This window comes from Salmo salar, chromosome ssa08 (assembly GCF_905237065.1).
Source record: "Salmo salar chromosome ssa08, Ssal_v3.1, whole genome shotgun sequence".
NCBI classification, from domain to species: domain Eukaryota; kingdom Metazoa; phylum Chordata; class Actinopteri; order Salmoniformes; family Salmonidae; genus Salmo; species Salmo salar.
The window spans coordinates 22,480,409-22,490,055 of record NC_059449.1 but is presented as its reverse complement, the minus strand read 5'-3'; positions in this window follow the sequence as shown (position 1 = coordinate 22,490,055).

Sequence of the window (9,647 nt, the reverse complement as noted above, 5' to 3'; positions counted from 1 at the left end):
TGTCTCGCAAACCCTAGTATAGGCCTACTCCATTCGATTTGACAGAGATAAGAACGAGGTAGGTTATTCACGTATGTAGCCTAGTGATATGAATTTGAACGTAAACCAAATGAGACTATATGGAGGTGAATATTTATTAGGCTACTTTATGACGCTAATTTAGCATTACTGATGTTTCCAAATACCTGTTTGCAGGATTTCAACTAGGCCTACAGTAGCCTACCTCAAACCAAATGTTTTTCAAAACTGCAAATGTATATGACATTGATCATGACATCTATTATCAACAGCTGTTATTGTTGCAATATGCATTAATGTCCCTTACAAAAAAAGATTGCAGTTTTGAAACTGCAGTAAAAGTGCAGTTATTGCAGTCGACTGTGGTATTTTGGAGGCAGTAATTACAGATAAGTGCAGTTACACTGCAAAATTATTGCATTAAAAAAACGTATTTTGGATGCAGTGTTGGCAGAACACTTCAGTTATACTGCACTCTGACTGGGGGTGTGTGCGTGTAAACACATTTTGATTTGCAGGTGGGGGAATTATTGAGATAAAGATTCTGTGGTGGTAAATGATTGTGTTAATACGATGACATTTTTGAGGACATACCTCAACCACCAGAGCTAGGTGTAAACAAACAGATGCTATGGACCAGACCAAAAGGTAAACAAACAGATGCTATGTACCAGACCTAAAGGTAAACAAACAGATGATATGGACCAGACCAAAAGGTAAACAAACAGATGCTATGTACCAGAGCTAGATGTAAACAAACAGATGCTATGGACCAGAGCTAGAGGGTAAACAAACAGATGCTATGGACCAGACCTAGAGGGTAAACAAACAGATGCTATGTACCAGAGCTAGATGTAAACAAACAGATGCTATGGACCAGAGCTAGAGGGTAAACAAACAGATGCTATGGACCAGAGCTAGAGGGTAAACAAACAGATGCTATGGACCAGAGCTAGAGGTAAACAAACAGATGCTATGGACCAGAGCTAGAGGTAAACAAACAGATGCTATGGACCAGAGCTAGATGTAAACAAACAGATGCTATGGACCAGAGCTAGGGCCTGTTGCACAAAAGTAGAATTAAGACATCCGGGATAAATGACTCAGCTGGAGCTCAATGAAGCCAAAACATGTGCGTCCAGGCTTAATTGGTTGCACAAAGACCAAGCCAGGATGAGCAGACACGGATTCATTAAGCCAGGTGAAACCAATCCTGGATAGGTGCGCGCTCACGGCTCACTCAAATAGACCCCGCCACAGATCACAGATTAACTGATTTACCATGGCAACTAGAGCCGCGTACTTTTCCCCGTCGGAAGCTACAAATCCTCATGGAGGCATACGAGGAGGTAAAATATATAATTAAGAAGAAAGGCAACACCGCCACAGTGATAAAGCAAAGAGAAAAAGCGTGGCAAAGTATTGCAGACCGCCTGAATGCGTAAGTAGTGCACAATTACACAGTCACCGCTCCGCTGAAACATCACAATTACAATTCAAATATTTAATTCACATCTCCAAAAAATGCAGTTGTACTGTAATTATGAAACGGTTAAATTTTTTAATTGAAATGCACTGCAGATATGAGTGAAATTGTGTAAAGTAACTCCATCACACTGTATAAAGCTATGATAGATTTTTTGATATTTTTACTGAAAACAAGACAAAAATACCAAGTAATTTTTTGCAGTGTGACTCCATTAAATGTGTGTGTGTGTGTGTGTGTGTGTGTGTAGATTAAACATGAACGGGCCAAAACGGACATGGCAGCAGGTCAAAATCAAATACAAGAACATTCTGCAGAATGGTATGGTCCCTGACTAATATTTAACAAAGCACAAGCATATATTGTACCCAGAAGGTGCCTGCTCACACATTGTCTGTACTGTTTTAGCAGTGAAAAAGAATACCCACAGACAAGGCACGGGTGGTGGGTCACCAAAGGCTGACCTTACCCCAGCAGAGGACATGGCCTTGGAGCTAAATAAAGGCAGGCCCGTCTTAGAGGGGATCCCTGGGGGGAAAGAGACGAGCATAGGTTCCTCCCAAGATGCCACCCGCTTCATTCAAGGTATGTCCTTCCATCTCTACATGGGATACAACCACATTCATATTGAATCAATTTGGACTGTCTGACTTTGGTTTACCTATTGCCTTGCAGTGTCTGGCAGCACTGTGTTCCTGTTAGAGCCACCAGCACAAGCACCAGACGATGCTGATCCAGTGAGTACTCCATCAAAGGCATACTGTAGGCCTGGCATGTCTTGTCTACTAGCTTCAATATGAATCCGATTAAATGTGATAGGGTGAAGGCCCCAGTGCAGCAGCAACAGCACATGATGGAGACGATGATGAGGAGGAGACCATCTCTCTGGATTCCAGAAGGCATGAGGTATCATGTTAAGACTGTGAAAGTACTATTTACTCTACAATGGTGAGGAGTCCTCATCAAAATCAAAAAATCTAATTTCTTTTACAGGACCCAGATGCTATACAGTGGGAAAACCAGCCTGGCAACATAGTGCGATTAATAAAAGGACACCACATCCTGCCAAATTCCAGCTGCGCTTAATTGTATTGTGTTCACAGAGCTCACAAGCTATCAGAAAGTTGTATGGCAACCACCTCCGGCGCCAAATAGAACTGGCAGACATAGACATTCAGTACAAGAAGAAAAAGATGGAAAATCTTGCACTGGAGTCCGAAATAAAAAAGAGGACAATTAGGAAACTGGACCTTGAAATAAAAAAAACTTGAGAGGGAGGTGAGATATGCCTTCAATGTACACTGTATGCTAACTGTAACACAAATGTATTAATCATTATTTTTCTTTCCTCCCCAGCTCCAAGAAGATGACACAGCTCAAAATAAAAATTAGGTATATTCTCGTAAAGTCAAGTGAGCCATGACATATGAGCTCTTATTGTGAGCACACAGGACGGTGGCATCTTTCTAAGGTTTTTTTATTTTCCCAGCAATCAGTACAACCAAGTCATCGTTATAAGGCATCGCCCTCTTTTGCCCACCCCCCAGCACCAGGTGTGGCCACTAGCCTATATGAAGGCCCAAAATTGTGTGTTCCTTTCTGCTCTGACAATGGCATGCCCATTCGTGCGAGATGTGGTGGATGAAGAAGCACTTGTGCTGAGGAGAGCCTTCAGGCGAGAAAGGGTCTTCAGGGGACCGGTTGGACCCACTGGCCTTCCCTGATGACCATCTATATGAAAGATACAGGTTTTCTGCAGATGGCATCAGGTATCTATGCAGACTACTGGGTCCCAGGATTAAGCACCGCACTGCACGGAGCCATGCACTGAGTGTGGAGCAAATGGTTTGTGTGGCCTGCGCTTTTTTTCTAGTGGAGCCTTCCTGTACTCAGTGGGGGATGCAGAACAGCTGAACAAGGCCACAATTTGCCGCACAATAAGGAGTGTGTGTCTGGCTATCAAAGCATTAGCAGATGTCTTCATCTCTTCCCTGGCCACAGAAGACTCTGTGACATCAAAGAGGAGTTCTATAGGATTGCAGGTAAGAGGATCTACAAATTACAGGACAACTGTTAACACATAGTAGGATACTCATTACTTTGTGTGACAGGTTTCCCCAATGTCATTGGTGCAGTGGACTGCACACACATAAGGATAAAAGCCCCCTCAGGTGCCCATGAGGCCGATTTTGTGAATAGGAAATCCTTTCACAGCATTAATGTTCAGGTGAACATAACTTTTTGATATTGTCCATTGACGAACACTCTGCATTGCCAGTGATGTGCATTGATTGGTGTAATATTCCTCATCTTATGATTTCAGATGGTCTGCAATGCTGACTGTGTGATCAGCAATGTTGTGGCAAAATGGCCTGGCTCAGTCCATGACTCCAGAATCTTTCGGGCCTCTGAAATCTATCAGTGCCTATCACAAGGTAAGCCACACAACCCCTATTTATAACCATCATGGCTGTGTCAAGAATATCACTGTGTTTATGAGGTAGTAATGATGAGATTTTGTGTTGACAGGTGAATTCTCTGTGTGCTGCTGGGAGACAGGGGGTATGGCTGCCAGCCTTTTCTCCTGACACCTTTCACAGACCCCCAGGAAGCACAGCAGGCCTACAACCATGCCCATGCCAGGGCCAGAGTTGAAATGACCTTTGGCCTCCTGAAGGCACGCTTCACTGCCTTCACAAATTAAGGGTCAGCCCTGTTAGGGCATGTGATATTACTGTGGCTTGTGCTGTCCTCCACAATGTGGCCTGCCTGAGGAAGGAGAGGGCCCCCAGAGTGCCACCAGCCATGGACTGGGACAATCCGGCAATCTTCCCTGATGACGACAGTGGTCGGGCTGCTGAGGGACCAATATGTGTTGAATTATTTTAGTTAGTATGTGTGCTTTCAATTTTGGTTAAATATGTCCTGCGGTGGCAGAGGAATTGGGTTTTTTTTGGGTTCGTTTTTTTACGAATTTGGCCTCTTATGATGTTTGTGCGGTATACTGTGTGTAATACAAGGCTGCAGGGAGGCTACTGCATCCATTCATTTGTCTGTTCAGTTGATGTGTATGGATTTGTCCTGCATTTATTTTAGTGTGCAGACATGCAGGGTGTGTTATATACAGACCTTTGAATGTGTATGTATCATTTTGTATAATATGCTTGGATTCTGTGCTTTCCATCTTGTAGTCACTGTGACTTCAGTTTCGAAAGGAGCTGATGGTTTACCTGCTTTGTTTTGTCCTTATTCAATAAAGGAACATAATGTTACACATTGTGTTTTTATATTCATATGGAATGTGTATTTGTTTATATGACAGAGTACTAGGGCCACACTGAAGAAAAAGGATAAAGTCATAAATTTATGAGGCTGGTTCTTTCTGCAGAAAAGCTACATATTGTTTTTACAGTTTTGATACTTATGACAATGTGATACTTAATATTCTGGCACATCAGCATGTCTTTGTTTATGAAACCATACTGAAGTACAATTTCACGAAATGCCCCACATCTGTCATTTTAACAACTGTCCTCCTTTAAAACAACCGGTTACAATATTATTACTTGTGTTTTTTCCCCTCTGTGGCCCTAATATTCTATCATTTTATATATAGCCTTATAGTCTATGGGAAACTGTAAATTATCTAATGATAGCAACATAATCAAAAAATTATTTTTTATCCAAAATCATTGAAATTAATGATCACAAATGTTTAAATAATGACAGTGGGTCTAGTTATGTGATAACAATGTATAGTGAGCAGTGAAATAACTATTGGTTTCCATTTGTGGTGACTGCTGACTGACATTAGGGATGAGATTAAATAGATCCTGGAATTTAGCCTGGTCTGGAGCAGGCTAGCTCCACAGAATAAATCTCCATGGTAATTTATACCATAACATATCCTCCTGCCCCCTATCCATCTTTAGTGCAACCGGATTACGGATCAATTGAGCCAGGATCACCAAGATATCCTGGCTTAATCCCTTATCCTAGTTTTGTGCAACAGGCCCCAGACCTAGAGGGTAAACAAACAGATGCTATGGACCAGACCTAGAGGTAAACAAACAGATGCTATGGACCAGAGCTAGAGGGTAAACAAACAGATGCTATGGACCAGAGCTAGAGGGTAAACAAACAGATGCTATGGACCAGAGCTAGAGGGTAAACAAACAGATGCTATGGACCAGAGCTAGAGGTAAACAAACAGATGCTATGGACCAGAGCTAGATGTAAACAAACAGATGCTATGGACCAGAGCTAGAGGTAAACAAACAGATGCTATGGACCAGAGCTAGATGTAAACAAACAGATGCTATGGACCAGAGCTAGATGTAAACAAACAGATGCTATGGACCAGAATAGATGTAAACAAACAGATGCTATGGACCAGAGCTAGAGGTAAACAAACAGATGCTATGGACCAGACCTAGAGGTAAACAAACAGATGCTATGGACCAGAGCTAGATGTAAACAAACAGATGCTATGGACCAGAGCTAGATGTAAACAAATAGATGCTATGGACCAGAGCTAGAGGTAAACAAACAGATGCTATGGACCAGACCTAGAGGTAAACAAACAGATGCTATGGACCAGAGCTAGAGGTAAACAAACAGATGCTATGGACCAGACCTAGAGGTAAACAAATAGATGCTATGGACCAGAGCTAAATGTAAACAAACAGATGCTATGGACCAGAGCTAGAGGTAAACAAACAGATGCTATGGACCAGAGCTAGATGTAAACAAACAGATGCTATGGACCAGAGCTAGAGGGTAAACAAACAGATGCTATGGACCAGACCTAGAGGTAAACAAATAGATGCTATGGACCAGAGCTAAATGTAAACAAACAGATGCTATGGACCAGAGCTAGAGGTAAACAAACAGATGCTATGGACCAGAGCTAGAGGTAAACAAACAGATGCTATGGACCAGAGCTAGATGTAAACAAACAGATGCTATGGACCAGGGCTAGAGGTAAACAAACAGATGCTATGGACCAGAGCTAGAGGTAAACAAACAGATGCTATGGACCAGAGCTAGCGCTAAACAAACAGATGCTATGGACCAGAGCTAGAGGTAAACAAACAGATGCTATGGACCAGACCTAGAGGTAAACAAACAGATGCTATGGACCAGAGCTAGAGGTAAACAAACAGATGCTATGGACCAGGGGCCTGTTGCACAAAACTAGGATAAGGGATTAAGCCAGGATATCTTGGTGATCCTGGCTCAATTGATCCGTAATCCGGTTGCACTAAAGATGGATAGGGGGCAGGAGGATATGTTATGGTATAAATTACCATGGAGATTTATTCTGTGGAGCTAGCCTGCTCCAGACCAGGCTAAATTCCAGGATCTATTTAATCTCATCCCTAATGTCAGTCAGCAGTCACCACAAATGGAAACCAATAGTTATTTCACTGCTCACTATACATTGTTATCACATAACTAGACCCACTGTCATTATTTAAACGTTTGTGATCATTAATTTCAATGATTTTGGATAAAAAATAATTTTTAGATTATGTTGCTATCATTAGATAATTTACAGTTTCCCATAGACTATAAGGCTATATATAAAATGATAGAATATTAGGGCCACAGAGGGGAAAAAAACACAAGTAATAATATTGTAACCGGTTGTTTTAAAGGAGGACAGTTGTTAAAATGACAGATGTGGGGCATTTCGTGAAATTGTACTTCAGTATGGTTTCATAAACAAAGACATGCTGATGTGCCAGAATATTAAGTATCACATTGTCATAAGTATCAAAACTGTAAAAACAATATGTAGCTTTTCTGCAGAAAGAACCAGCCTCATAAATTTATGACTTTATCCTTTTTCTTCAGTGTGGCCCTAGTACTCTGTCATATAAACAAATACACATTCCATATGAATATAAAAACACAATGTGTAACATTATGTTCCTTTATTGAATAAGGACAAAACAAAGCAGGTAAACCATCAGCTCCTTTCGAAACTGAAGTCACAGTGACTACAAGATGGAAAGCACAGAATCCAAGCATATTATACAAAATGATACATACACATTCAAAGGTCTGTATATAACACACCCTGCATGTCTGCACACTAAAATAAATGCAGGACAAATCCATACACATCAACTGAACAGACAAATGAATGGATGCAGTAGCCTCCCTGCAGCCTTGTATTACACACAGTATACCGCACAAACATCATAAGAGGCCAAATTCGTAAAAAAACGAACCCAAAAAAAAACCCAATTCCTCTGCCACCGCAGGACATATTTAACCAAAATTGAAAGCACACATACTAACTAAAATAATTCAACACATATTGGTCCCTCAGCAGCCGACCACTGTCGTCATCAGGGAAGATTGCCGGATTGTCCCAGTCCATGGCTGGTGGCACTCTGGGGGCCCTCTCCTTCCTCAGGCAGGCCACATTGTGGAGGACAGCACAAGCCACAGTAATATCACATGCCCTAACAGGGCTGACCCTTAATTTGTGAAGGCAGTGAAAGCGTGCCTTCAGGAGGCCAAAGGTCATTTCAACTCTGGTCCTGGTCCTGGCATGGGCATGGTTGTAGGCCTGCTGTGCTTCCTGGGGGTCTGTGAAAGGTGTCAGGAGAAAAGGCTGGCAGCCATACCCCCTGTCTCCCAGCAGCACACCAGAGAATTCACCTGTCAACACAAAATCTCATCATTACTACCTCATAAACACAGTGATATTCTTGACACAGCCATGATGGTTATAAATAGGGGTTGTGTGGCTTACCTTGTGATAGGCACTGATAGATTTCAGAGGCCCGAAAGATTCTGGAGTCATGGACTGAGCCAGGCCATTTTGCCACAACATTGCTGATCACACAGTCAGCATTGCAGACCATCTGAAATCATAAGATGAGGAATATTACACCAATCAATGCACATCACTGGCAATGCAGAGTGTTCGTCAATGGACAATATCAAAAAGTTATGTTCACCTGAACATTAATGCTGTGAAAGGATTTCCTATTCACAAAATCGGCCTCATGGGCACCTGAGGGGGCTTTTATCCTTATGTGTGTGCAGTCCACTGCACCAATGACATTGGGGAAACCTGTCACACAAAGTAATGAGTATCCTACTATGTGTTAACAGTTGTCCTGTAATTTGTAGATCCTCTTACCTGCAATCCTATAGAACTCCTCTTTGATGTCACAGAGTCTTCTGTGGCCAGGGAAGGAGATGAAGACATCTGCTAATGCTTTGATAGCCAGACACACACTCCTTATTGTGCGGCAAATTGTGGCCTTGTTCAGCTGTTCTGCATCCCCCACTGAGTACAGGAAGGCTCCACTAGAAAAAAAAAGCGCAAGGCCACACAAACCATTTGCTCCACACTCAGTGCATGGCTCCGTGCAGTGCGGTGCTTAATCCTGGGACCCAGTAGTCTGCATAGATACCTGATGCCATCTGCAGAAAACCTGTATCTTTCATATAGATGGTCATCAGGGAAGGCCAGTGGGTCCAACCGGTCCCTGAAGACCCTTTCTCGCCTGAAGGCTCTCCTCAGCACAAGTGCTTCTTCATCCACCACATCTCGCACGAATGGGCATGCCATTGTCAGAGCAGAAAGGAACACACAATTTTGGGCCTTCATATAGGCTAGTGGCCACACCTGGTGCTGGGGGGTGGGCAAAAGAGGGCGATGCCTTATAACGATGACTTGGTTGTACTGATTGCTGGGAAAATAAAAAAAACCTTAGAAAGATGCCACCGTCCTGTGTGCTCACAATAAGAGCTCATATGTCATGGCTCACTTGACTTTACGAGAATATACCTAATTTTTATTTTGAGCTGTGTCATCTTCTTGGAGCTGGGGGAGGAAAGAAAAATAATGATTAATACATTTGAGTTACAGTTAGCATACAGTGTACATTGAAGGCATATCTCACCTCCCTCTCAAGTTTTTTTATTTCAAGGTCCAGTTTCCTAATTGTCCTCTTTTTATTTCGGACTCCAGTGCAAGATTTTCCATCTTTTTCTTCTTGTACTGAATGTCTATGTCTGCCAGTTCTATTTGGCGCCGGAGGTGGTTGCCATACAACTTTCTGATAGCTTGTGAGCTCTGTGAACACAATACAATTAGCGCAGCTGGAATTTGGCA